This window comes from Triticum aestivum, chromosome 7B, assembly GCF_018294505.1.
Source record: "Triticum aestivum cultivar Chinese Spring chromosome 7B, IWGSC CS RefSeq v2.1, whole genome shotgun sequence".
Classification (NCBI taxonomy): Eukaryota; Viridiplantae; Streptophyta; class Magnoliopsida; order Poales; family Poaceae; genus Triticum; species Triticum aestivum.
In genome coordinates this window covers 610,888,209-610,901,599 of record NC_057813.1, presented here as the reverse complement: position 1 = coordinate 610,901,599, position 13,391 = coordinate 610,888,209, and the positions used below count along the sequence as shown (strand labels likewise).

The 13,391-nt window shown below is 44.7% G+C and overlaps 1 pseudogene; it reads left to right on the top strand.

Moving 5' to 3' along the window:
• Nucleotides 1-87: 87 nt before the first annotated feature.
• LOC123158269 (peroxisome biogenesis protein 19-1-like) lies at nucleotides 88-6,182 on the top strand (annotated as a pseudogene).
• Nucleotides 6,183-13,391: the final 7,209 nt, after the last annotated feature.

Below are 13,391 nucleotides of genomic sequence, written 5' to 3'. Positions count from 1 at the left end.
GCTAGAGGAGGTTGCTGGGCACGTCCATCCTCCCCCTCCCCTCCGCTGCCGCTAGAGGAGGTCGCCGGGCAAAGCCCCAGGCGGCTGATGGCGGTGGTGGAGGCTCTCTTCCCTCCTGCGCCAGATCGGGTGAGGCGGGGCAACCATGGCGCTGGGGCGCTCTCCCCCGATCTGCGTCGCGGTGGCGCGTTAGGCGACGGTGCAAGGCGGCAGCGTGGTGCTGGGCGGGGGAGGCAGAGCTGCGGCTTCAAGGAAGATCTGGTGGCGCCAGCCGTTCGATGGGCTCGCAAGCATGGCGACCTTGGTCGCGGTGGCCGGCGGCTCGGCCTGTCGGCGACGGCTGGATCCCGGGGCGACGGCCCTGGAAGGTGGCGGCAGGTGAAGCTCGGGCTTCCCGCAACGTCATGGTGTGGTGATGTCCCTATCCAAGGCAGATCTACATCGCCGATCTCGTGGTTTTGCCGCAGATTGGTTCAGATCAGAGACGGTGATGAGCGTGCGGGATTGATCTTGGCGGCTCTCGCGGTTTGGTGAGGTGGAGTGGGAGTCCTCCTCCCAGGCTGCAGTGGTGGCGCATTCAGGCATTGGTCGGTGTGCCAGGGCTCCTACGGTGGCACTGCTGTTGCGGTTAGTCGCCGGATCTAGGCGGCTAGATCTGGGGCTTTGAAGGCGGTCGAGACAGTGCACAGGTTATCGGGTGGATGTCTTGGGACAGATCCGAGTGAAAACTTGGTCTTCGGTCGTTGGCCGGAGCCGGTGATGACGATGCCCTTATCATTGTTTCCTTCATGAAGGCATCATTGAGGTACAAATCCCAAACCCACCCAATACCTCCGGGGGAAACCTTAGATCAGTCGATCGGATGACGGCGGCATTCATGTGTCGTTACCCCCTTGGGGGCGGCATTCTTGGAGATGCACTCGGGCTCGAGGGACCAACGGATGGCTTCTTCGGTGGAGTGGTGTTTCTTTCTACATATTCGTGGCGGTGGCTCTTGGTGGCATGGAGCAGCGGAGGCTTGGCATTAGATGTGTGGTGATGGACACGCGCAGGAGGTCGACGCTATCTGGCATCGTGGTGGCGTCAGCGGCAGCTAGACTGGGCAAGGTCGATGCCGCAGTACATCTCTGAAGATGGATTGGTGGCAGGTGGCTGCGGCGGCCACATACCCGGCAGGCGTCCTGGTTGAGGAGCACGCCGGACTGGTGGGTGCCCATACCCGGCAGGCGTACTGGTTGGGCCCTTAGGTCTTAGATGTTATGTTTGGCTGCGAGGTCTGTTTGGTATTAGGCCCAGACTATCAGCGCCCCTTCATCAACTGGTTAGGAGTAGCGACAGATATTGCTTAGATGGTGGCTTTGGTCTTACTATTGTACGACTTTGTAAGGTCTTGTGTTAATAATTAATAATATGGCCATATGCATCATCCAGATGCAAAGGCCGGGGTATTCCTCCTTTTCTAAAAAAACTCGATAGTTTGGTAGAACAAAATGGCATATAAAGTCATTAATTGAAGTGGTTTCCCCTATTTCTCAGTTGATTCTATTACTATACATAATACATATCCTTCGTCACTTTGTTTAGGGCTGGACAAAAAGCTCGAAGCTCACGAGCATAATGAGCGCTCGACAGTTTGGCTCGTTTTGGCTCGTGCTTGTTCGTTAATGAACCAAGCCGATCAATATTTTTTTGCTCGTTAAGATTAACGAGCTTAATGAGCGAGCAAACGAGTTTCACGAGCTAACTCGTTTAGCTTGCTAATTTTCAAGAGTTTGACATGAGACCCCTAATTCAAATCAGCCCACTAACAAAAGAGTTGTTAGTCCAGCCTAGGGCCTAGAACCCCAGTCCACTTCGGCCCTTCTACTAGGCCTAGCTAGGAGCTAGCCGCTAGGAGACCCTAGAGTCAACCAGGAGCCGACTGCCAGAAACCAAACACCCTTGTTTAATTTATGCCGCTGTGAACTTTTGATGGGATTGGGTGTTATTTATTACCTCAATGTCCTTGTTTAGTTTATTCTATTACGAGCTTTGTATAGATCATGGGATTTTTCCGTGTTGTTTATTACCTTAACAAGTACTCGTGAACACTCATGAGCATAACAAGCCTATAACGAACCGAGCTGGACATAGGTTTTAGCTCATTAATATTAACGAGCTTAATGATAATGAGCTTAACGATAATGAGCTTAATGATAACGAGCCGAGCAACTCGTTAATCCAGCCCTAACTTTGTTCCCTCTCCCACTATGTATTAATCTATTTTCACCTATGCATCTTTTACTGCCCCATTATCATCAGTACCATGCATAGTGTCTTAAAAAATCTAAATGAAAAACAAGTATTCTTTGTAATAAAAAACTGTATCAACCCGTTTGTTGTAGATGAAACTAAATTTGGAACACTATGAGTGAGAAGTTCATCAAGAAACATGTTGCCCATATTTAGGAAGATTTAAGTAAGACAACCTGAATCCATATTTAGGAAGATTTAAATAATCTATTGTCTCGAGGGCTAAATTTCTATCCGCTCGCATGCTAACAAATCACTAGTAGAAAACAGAGCATACGTTCGGGCCAGATAAGCCCATTAGTCCTGGTTCGTGAGGCCAGGGAGCCTGCCGGGCCTCGTGGGGGCATTGGTCCCGGTTCGTCTGGCACCATTGGTCCCGGTTGGTGGGACGAACCGGGACCAATGGGCCTCGCTCCTGGCCCACCACCATTGGCCCCGGTTGGTGGCCTGAGCCGGGACCAAAGGGTTGTCGTTAGTACCGGTTCAAGCCACGAATCGGGGCCAATGAACCAGCCAGGGGAGAGAGCTTTTGTGTGTAAAGCATTAAAGGCAAAAGGAATTTTCATAAAATAAATAAAAAAGCAAAAAATATAATAAAATAAAAAAGTAGAAACAAAATAAAATAAATAAGTAGAAACAGAAAAAACTTTAATAAAGAAGTAGAAACAAAATAAACTTTAATAAAGTAAAATAAATAAACTATAATAAAATAAATAAAAATAGCAACAGTAAGTAGAAACAAAATAAAATAAATAAAGCAAAAAAGAAAGAATTTTCATGAAATAAATAAAAAAGCAAAAAGGAAAAGAAAATAAATAAGTAGAAACAAAATAAACTTTAATAAATAAGTAAAAACAAAATAAACTTTTATAAAACCTCTAGTATTATTGAAACTAAAATTATATGAAATTTATGCAACTAAAATTATCAAAGTATTTTCTCGTTGAAACATTAAAAGAAAAAAAATCATAAAGAAACTTTTTTTAGAAACTTTAATAGCAAAAAGAATTATCATAAAGAATTTTTTGTTAGAAACTAAAATAACAAAATATGGTTTTGAATATAATGATAAAACACAGTAATATTAAATAGCAGGAAAAAGAATGACTCAAAAATCCATTTTTATAGTAAAGCTATTCAAAAACTAGTGATTCACACAAATTTCCAAAAATTTAAATTTAAACTATTCAAATTAAAAAACAAATGGCACTAACAGAAAGTTTATAATTTTTATTACCTAAAAGTAAAAAGAATCACTGAAAAACTAGTAAATATTTTGCTGTAAGTAGAAACAAAATAAAATAATTAAAGCAAAAAAGAAAACAAAAAGAATAAAAAAAGTGCCACCTAAAGGGCCACCCCGGGCTGAATACGACTGGAAACCCAATAATGGGCCAGGATTCACGCCTGCAGTAGGCCCAGTACGCCCACAGGCACATAGTGACAGATTACGCCCGAAATCCTGCAGTTGAGAGGAGCTTGAGAGGGTTGGCGCAGCAGTGCTTATAAACCACTCTCGAGCTCTCTCAACTAACGAGGTGGGACTAAACTTTTAACGCGGGCAACCCCCGCCGCCGCCAAGGGGCGCGCACGCGTCGGAGGCGCTCGAGAAGCTCACGCGTGAGACGCGGGAGGCGGTCCAGGGGCTCGAGACGGCCACCGGGGGGATCGCAGGCCTGGATGACGAGGCGATGATGGAGGACTTTGGGAAGCAGTTCGAGGAGTTCGCTGGCGCGCAGGTATGATTGGTGTACGATGCATGTTCATTTGAACTTAGAAAAGAGTCCGGATGACTTCGGGACTGCTAAATCAACGCTGTTAAAAGATGTGACATGCTAAAATCGGTCCAAAGTGCTGGGATGGATGCAACGGTGTATTGGCATTTTATTAGGGATATTCATTAGCTTAAGAATCTTTGCCTGAGAAAGCTAATTTAGTTTTTCCTTTTTTGCGAGTAGAAAGCTAATTTAGTTGCCTGCAATGAGGAAACCATTGATGTAGTTTGATTTTTACTCTGCATACTCCCTTAATTCTATAGCTACTCAGGTGATGTCGTATGTTAGCTCCAATTCCTATATTGTTAATTTTGGATATGCCTGGCTATTACTAAAATGTTTTAAAGAGAAAACATGTTGAGTGTAGGTATGCTTCATTTACAATGCATGTTCATGCAATTTAGGTTCTACTTTTCCCTATTTTAGTGTTTGTTTTACCCCGCAAACTGAGCCTTAGAATACAGAGACATGAGAGGGTTTTACAGAATAGGCTGCTTAATCTATGTTGGTTAAAGATGTGACATGCTGAAAACCATTTTTGTTAGTTTATTTAAGAATCTTTGCCTGAGAAAGCTAAATGAACTCATTGGCATAGGGGTGAAGGAATCCATTGATGTAAATCTGGTTTTGGAGGGCATACTCCTTAAATGGAATAGCAGTTTGGGTGGTGTAATAAGCTCGCTCCAATCCTAGAACATGTGAATGTGATGTCTTCAGTTGTAATGAAGTCGCAAATTTTGGGAATGCATGGCTACTGCTAAGAAGTTTTTAAGACAACACATATTACAGGAGTATGTATCTTACCAACTAGTTCTTTTGTAGGCATGGGATTTGAAAATGTCAGATTCCTAGGAAACTACGGCACCATCATTGGCAGATTGTTGGTTTATTTGGGAAGAAGTCGTATATATTATTGGTTATTTATTAGTTGTATGGCTCAACCATGGGGGTTTGAGAATTTCATGCAAGGAAGCTGTTAATTTAGTGTTTGTCCTTAGAAAGTTACAAAACAGAATGTTTGATGATAAAGTGCGGTTAACTTATGTTGTGTTCATACAACTGTGAATCAATTGCTTTACTTTGCTCATCTTCCGCGGGATATGGATTCTATTGTTGAAACAATGATGAAACAACTTCTTTCCAAGGAGATTCTTTACGAACCCATGAAGGACATTGTAGAGAAGTACCCAAAATGGCTGGAGGATAACAAAAGCAAGATAAGCAAAGAGAATATGAACGTTACAGCAGTCAGCTTGAACACATGCTGAAACTTAATGAGGTCTATGAACATGAGCCTGAGAATATGATCATGCAAAACATGCAAGAATGTGGTCAGGCCCCCAGTGATCTTGTTCAAGATATTGTTCCGGATCTGGATCTGAGCAAATTGGGACAACTGTAAGTCTTGCAGTCATTTCCATTTTAAACCAGAACGCTGTCATTACTTCTTTTATTTGCACGTCCTCTGAACCGAAGTTTATATTGCACGTCCTCTGTCATTACAGGCGGAATGATCTATTGTTGATCTTGTTCTTCTGTGATGGTCGTTTATCTTCTATTTGATGGGAAACAGAACGTTTTTGCTTCTGAATTCGAACTGCAAGATAATAGGCTGCCTGAATTAGCATTAATTTTGTGACAGTGTTAAGTAGAGATTTTCTAATAAAAAACTTAATACTACTGAGCGCACATCTTATTGTGTTTACGCAAAAATGGAGGTTATTATTTGCTAATTTCCTTCCAAATAATCTTTTTGCTCAATTTCAATTGTGCTAACATGCTATTATTAGGCCTTTCCATAATGATAGTCGTTCGTATGAGCATACTGTAGGCTAGAACACATGTGCACATGACAAATTGGTGATCAGCTGATTATGGAACGAAATTAGTAAATCAATGTTAAAGAAATTGTCTTGTGATTTGATTACCCTGTCTGTTTAATTATAGAAGTATGCTAGTAGTACTTTACTTTTTGATGCACATCGTAGTGTTGTTGGTAAACCAAAGGATGTATACACCCTTATTTACACTGAAGTACTGACTAAATAGGGATTTTTACTGTATTGCAGATCTCCTGAGATGCTTGAATCAACAGAAAATTGCTGCATAATGTGATGAGCAAAGCATTCCATCTTGGGTGCAATTCCATGTAGTAGCGACAATACCTGTAACCACTCCCCTTTTAGTTGAAAGTTCTTTTCGTTGGATTATTTGTAAAGCTCTGCAGATATAAAACGGATTCAGTTTTCTTATTCTTGGATGAATGTCATGTTCGGTTCAGTTGATGTACTATAATAATGAGCAAAGTAAGTCTGTTTGGATATGCGCAATTCTTCAGAGATGAATTATATCTGCAGATTTAGAACGGATTCAGTTTTCTTATTCTTGGATGAATGTCATATTCGGTTCAGTTGATGTATACTATAATAATGAGCAAAGTAAGTCTTTTTGGATATGCGCAATTCTTCAGAGATGAATTATATCCGAGTGTTTCTGCATAAATATTGTAAACAACATGGTCTGCATTCATCTTCGTGCTTTTCCTGTGAAGTGAAAAAATTGCATATGTATAAGCTGGAAAGATTTTGTGTGAAGCACCGGACATGCTTGAAGGTCTGAAGAATCAACTCAACGAACTAACATACGCACAAAGTCTGAGAATGACAATGTTAGCCAATAATTAAGCCTCAAATGGTTTCGGCACGCTCAAAATAAAAAGTAAACTTGGTCATGTTCCATAAGACAGTGGTGGATGAACGATGTCATGTCCACGAAATCTCCTGGCGTTGCCTGCTTCAGTTTCAACGGGCATACGGTAGGTTGTCATTGCTCACATTCAACACTCAATACGAGCACACACTTCATTCTCCAGGGCAGCCGTCGTGTTCGAGTTTCCACGGCTTTTGACATCCATAGCAGAACTCAAAGCCACACCTACCATGGGATAAAGCAAAGTTCTAAATAGCAGAGACCATGTAGCAGTTTGTTTTAGAGTTTTTTCTAATAAATCATGAAAACATGAAAAAAAGGGAAAATGATAAATCCCAAACGTTCAGATTTTAAGCAAGACAATTCAAAAGTTTTCATGGCAACTTTAGTTCACGTGAGGTTGGTAAACGTGGTTATTTTATGGAAAAAACACAAACTGGGACAAAGTTGCCATGTTTTAACAACCAAAGTTGCCACCTTCCGTCAACTAAAGTTGACATGAAAAAATGTTTGGGATGACGTGCTTAAAATCCGAACATTCATGATTTATCGGGGTCCAAAAAAAATACATACAATTAGAGATATATTATCACATGTACTTGGCATATACCAAGTCCAGCCATAAAAAAATCAAGCACTGATCATGGTTCAATAACTAAGCTTTATATATTCAAAAATCATCACCGCAAAAAAATATATATTCAAAAATCAAGCACCGATCAAATAGGATGCATGCGGACAACATCACATGTCCGAAACCATCTGCATAAGCATAACCAGAGCTACCACGATAATTAAAGTAACAAGGATTCACACACTTTTGGCTTCACAGACGGATGCGAAAGCGTCCACCTGCATCTCTATCAATCAAGCATTATATACTTGACATACACATGTTAATTAATTGGCCCTACTACATAAAATCAATGGTTAAAATATTGTATGCACTTGCAAGAGGGACCATGTTAAAATTGCTCTATACACATAGCTTTTGTGACAGGGCTCTTCATCATATAGCGGTGTTATAGCCCCGAAAATGGCAAATAGAGACCAAGCTCCATTGAGGTCTTAATTTGAAAACTTCAAAATTAAACTTTCTAGTTATAAAAATCCTGAAAAAACACACATTACCTAAAGACATAATGTACGTGTGTTTAAATTTTTAGGTCGAAATACCTTAAGATGAGGACTACACACAAAAAATATCGGTCTTTTCAGCATATGTACTATTCATCCTCAAAGTCCATGCTTTTTTTGCGTGCTTGCAATTGAAGGTGTTTTATCCTGAAATTCTACACATACACATTACATCCTTGTATATGCGTATTTTTTAAGAATTTTTAGAAACTGGAAATTTGAAATTTTGAAAATTTTAAAACTAAGATCAACTCTAGCAGATAGGATATCCCCTCGGCCCGCAAAATAACCGCCGATATACGGTACCAGGACAAAAAAACGTCCTGAACAGGTACCGTATATCCGGCCGTCCCGCAAATCTTTTTGCGAGGAACTTTAAAAATCGGCTGCAACCCTCAAATATCCCGTTATCCGGTCCTCCTTTACGGGTTTCTCTATCCCACGCGCGACTTGGCTGGAGGGAAATTTCCGCACGTGACCACTGTTCCGCCGTCGCCCCCTCCGCAAATCTTTGACGACTTTTGCTTCCTCCTTCCACCTCTGGCCACCCCGTGCCATGGAGAGCTTCGGCCGTCCTCACCCGCATCTTCTCCAGCAAGATTAGAGCTCAGCCATGGAGAGCTTTGGCCTTCTGCAGCAGCCATGGGTTGCGGATTTCGGCCGGTGGTAGGGGAGAAGGGGGTTGCGGCTGCTTCGGCCAGTTTTGATTCTGGTGGAAGGTTAGATTTGTAGCTTTTCTACATTTCTTTCAATTTGGCTGACGAGCGATTCTTTGGTCCCGATTGGTGGCACCAACCCGGACTAAAGGGGGGCATTGGTCCAGGTTGGTGGTACCAACCTGGACCAATGCCCCCCTTTAGTCCCGGTTGGTGCCACCAACCGGGACCAAAGGCCTGTGTTTCCTGCCCTTTGGGCTGCCGAAAACTGACCATTGATCCTAGTTGGTGGCACCAACCGGGACTAAAGGGGGGCATTGGTCCCTGTTGGTACCACCAACCGGGACTAAAGGTCTGGCTATATAAGTCAACACTTAGGAATTTTGCAGTTCATCTCTGCAGTTGCCCTGACGACGCCAAGCACATTGACGCCGCCAGGCTGCCCCCACGCCGTCCGCCACCCCTGCCGTCGCCGTCGCAGTCGCATGCGCCCCTGCATAGGCCCGCCCCCATTGTCGCCATTGCCGTCGCTCCTGCCCCGAGACCGCGCCCCTGCCCCGACGCCGTCCGCCGCCCCCGCCGTCGTCGTCGTCGTTGTCGCCTGCACCCCTGCCCAGGCCCGCCCCCGTCGTTGTCGTTGCCGTCGCAGTCGCCCCTACCCCGAGCTCGCGCCCCTGCCCCGCACCCGTACGCGTCGTCGCCGTCGCCCTGCCCCCCGAGCCCGCGGCCGCGCCCCTGCCCCGTCATCGTCGTCGCCATCCTCGCTGTTGACCACGCGCCGCTGCCCGACGCCGCCGCCCCTCATCCCCGTTCGGTCCGGCTGGGGCCCCCTCCTCCTTGTCTCCTCCCTTTTAATGTTTTTTGTTCATATAGATAATCATATGATATTTTTTTCTTCATAGATTATCATCATATGATGTTTTTATTCATAGATGATTATATGATGTTTTTTTGTTCATATATATGATGATTGTTTCTTTCGTTTTTAGAAAAATGTATATATGTATGTGTATATGTTCATATATGCAAAAGTTACATTTTTAAAAAAGTTTTATCTATGTATGTTTTTTGATTTAGTGCATTTTAGGTTAGTTGTACTGTTGGTGCATTTAGGTTAGTGGAGAGGAAAATAAGGAAAAAGAAGAAAAGAAGAAGAAGGAAGAAGGAAAAAGAAAAAAAAAGAAGAGGAGAGATAAAATAAGAAGAGGAAGAAGAAGGAAAAAAAGAGGAGAAGAAGAAGGAATAGAGGAGAACAAGAAAAATAGAAAAAAATTCTATTTTTCTTCTTCTCCTCTATTCCTTCTTCTTCTCCTCTTTGTTTTCTTCTTTTTTTTCTTCTTTTTTCTTCTTCTTCTTCTTCTTATCCTCTAGAGGGTCATCGAGGGTCGAGGGTCGTCGAGGGTCAAGGGGTCATCGAGGGGTCGATATATATATGATGATATATGAAAACTTTTTTAGATGTATATATATGATGATTATGATATAATTTTGTTTGATGATATATGATGATGTAATTTTGTCAATATATATACCCCCTCCCCAATAACTTCGACATGAGGGGGCCGGGGTCGATATACCCCCTCCCCGATAACTTCGACATGAGGGGGGTCGATATACCCCCTCCCCGATAACATTTGTTTCTATGTATATGTCGTCGTTGTCGATGTACCCCCTCCCTGATAACTTCGACATGAGGGGAGGGGTTGATATACCCCCTCCCGATAACTTCGACATGAGGGGAGGGGTCGATATACCCCCTCCCCGATAACATTTGTTTCTATGTATATGTCATCGTTGTTGATATACCCCCTCCCCAATAACTTCGACATGAGGGGAGGGGGTCGATATACCCCCTCCCCGATAACATTTTTTCTATGTATATGTTGTCGTTGTCGATATACCCCCTCCCCGATAATTCCTTGTTGTGAATAGCTATAGCTAGGTTTACATTTGCCACTAATATATCCATCTGTCATGTTTGTATAATAATTGCCATGTTGTAATATTTGCAGAAACTATGGAGCACGGCCGAGACGAGGAAGCAGAACGGGTGTTGGGGGATATAATTGCAGCCAGAGGTGATGTCATGTCGTATCTCAGCGAAACCGATGGCCTGGAAGGAGAGGGTGAAGAAGCAGGCTACGGTTATCGAACAACGGAGGAGACCGTGACCGGTGATCGAATGTCGGTGCAAGAAGGAGACCGTGATGACAGCTCCAGTGACCGAACAGAGTCCGGCCAGGTATATATATTAGTTAAGCCTGTGCTGACTAGCTAATTGATGCATTCATTATTTTGGTATCTACACATATTAACTCTCGTCTTTCTTCTTTTTCTAGCCCACTGGATTGAGCACAACTTAGGTAAAAAGACGAGGCCCGAAGAAAAAGTTGCGCTCGGATGAAAGGTTCACGATCACAGCAATCGCACGCGATGGCCAACCGATTGAACCCCTCCGGACCAAGGACACATTTACTGCTCAGTGCGGGGTTCTTGTTAGGGACATGATTCCGATCAGCATCGAGCTATGGAATCAGCCTAAGGATGAAGAGCTTCAAATTTCTTTTGTCGAAGATAGACAGAAACAGGATCTTTGAAAAGCGCTGAAGGTAAATTTCACCCTATCGGAAGAGGAGGATCCGGAGAATCCAGTTATAGAGCCATTGATCAAGTCCTTTGCTCTCAAGAAGATGGCATATCTATTCAGGAAGTGGAAGAATGACCTGAAAGCAAAGTTTGTCGACAAAGAAAAGACACCAGAATTCATCGGCCAGTACGAGAAGCTCAGAGATCAATGGGACGCATTTTTGGCCAACAAGACATCGAAGAGGAGTAAGAAGATGTCAGCGATAAACAAGATAAATGCTGCGAAGAAGGAGCATCACCATCGCACGGGGTCAGGTGGCTACCTCAAAGCCCGGGCGTTGTGGGCCAAGGCTGAGAACGACCTACTTGATAAAGGGGTCGAACCAGAGACATTGAACAAGCCAGACCGTTGCCGGACTTGGTTCTTCGGGGTTGGCGGAACCTTGGACTCTGTAACAGGGAAGTGTGTTTGGACGCGCGAGCAACTGCGAATTCGTGTCACGAAGCTTCAGCACTATATCTCTGCAGCGCAGGAAGGGACATTCGTTCTAGACAGAGAGAAGGACAAGCTCACAATGGCCCTCGGGAATCCTGAGCACCCTGGATGGACTCGAGGCACGACAGGCTCCGTTCCATGGAAGGCTGGGTTTCCGGACGCAGGCGGTTACAAATGCCAAGAGAGGAGGAGGAAAGTGGAGCAGAGCAAACTGCAGGAGCTGCACGCAAGGGTACGGAAGCTAGAGGAATGAGATACAGTTCGAAGCAAGCGACCTGCCAAACCTACCCACGAAGCTACCCCGCCATCTCAGCGGAGAAGCAGCATGGCTTCCACTGAGCTGCTTCAGCTAGAGCCTGTCTTCATGGCTCCTGCTAGCTACCTCGTGGATGCGATCATGGAGTCTCAACATTGCCACCTTATGACGCAATGGCAGAACTACAAAGTCAAGGCGGCTGTCGGCTCTATTCGACCTCCTGAACCCGGCGGAACTTTTCACTGCCGCCCAATTCTAGAAGGATATGCTAGGGTGACGGTGGACAAAATAACGGAGGGATTTGAGGAGCTCGTGCTTGACCACCCTACCGGTGAAGGGGAGACTTGGCTGGGTTCTACTCTGAAGACTCCATGCCTATGGAGGAAGGAGCTCATCAACCTTCCGAACTAGATGCCTCCGCGTCCTCCTCCTCCTCCTCCTCCGGAAAGTTAGGGCACTCCGCCTCCTCCTCCGCCTGCTCCTCCGGCAAGTGATCGGGCCACTCTGCCTCCTTCTCCGACGCGTGGAGTCACTCTGCCTCCTTCTCCGACGCGTGGCGGTACTCCACCTCCTTCTCCGCCTGCGCCGGCGCGCCCGATCAGCCAGCGTCCTCCTTCTCCGCCTCGTCAGCAAGGGCAGAAGAGACCCGCCGCCGTCCTGGCTGCTCCGACGCGTCGTAGTTCTTCTCCTCCGCCTTGTAAGCAATAAGCAAAGATAGCCGCAGTTGCTCGGCCTGCTCTGGCGTCTAGCAGTACAGCCAGAGGCGGGAGGCAATACAGATTCGGTCCATCTCTCAAGACTCCAGAGAAGTTACCATATGAGATGACCGCACAGGAAAATGAGGAGATCTGTCAAGCCCAAGTGAAGGACTAGTTCGAAACGCAAAGAGCTAAGAGACATCCACCTCCGGAGGAGAAGATAGATCCGGTGAAAGCAAGCGCACTTTGGATGCCCTGCATCGACCACCCCCATCTCCATCACAAACCAACTATGAGCGCATTACTGAAAAGAAATATAAGGAAGTGAAGCAGTCAAGAAGTACTTGCAGTGACAAAAGGTTACAAGAACAAAGAACTGGGAAAAAGATTCCCTAGCTCGGCGAACAAGCAAACCAATCGTGCCCCCCGCTCAAGGTGTCTAGCGATATCGTCGCTAATCATTCGGGGGATCTTGCCCGGTACCAATCCTGGAGATTACGACGATGCACATTTTGATATAATGGAGGTGGACGAATTCAAATACGAGTACAGGAAGCCTCTCGTCAAAGATGAAACTACTCTAGCAACGATGATGCGAAGATTCCATGATTGGTACATGGAAACCTGCAGAAAGCAGTCAGCTAGGAAGAAAATCGATACCTTGACGCTGAAAGTTAAAGAGGATCAGCACAACCTCGTTGGAATTGAGGAGTTGTCTATTTCATTTGAGGAGTTCTTTGAGTTTTTCAATCTAAAGGCCCTCGATAAATTAACAGTCACTTGCTA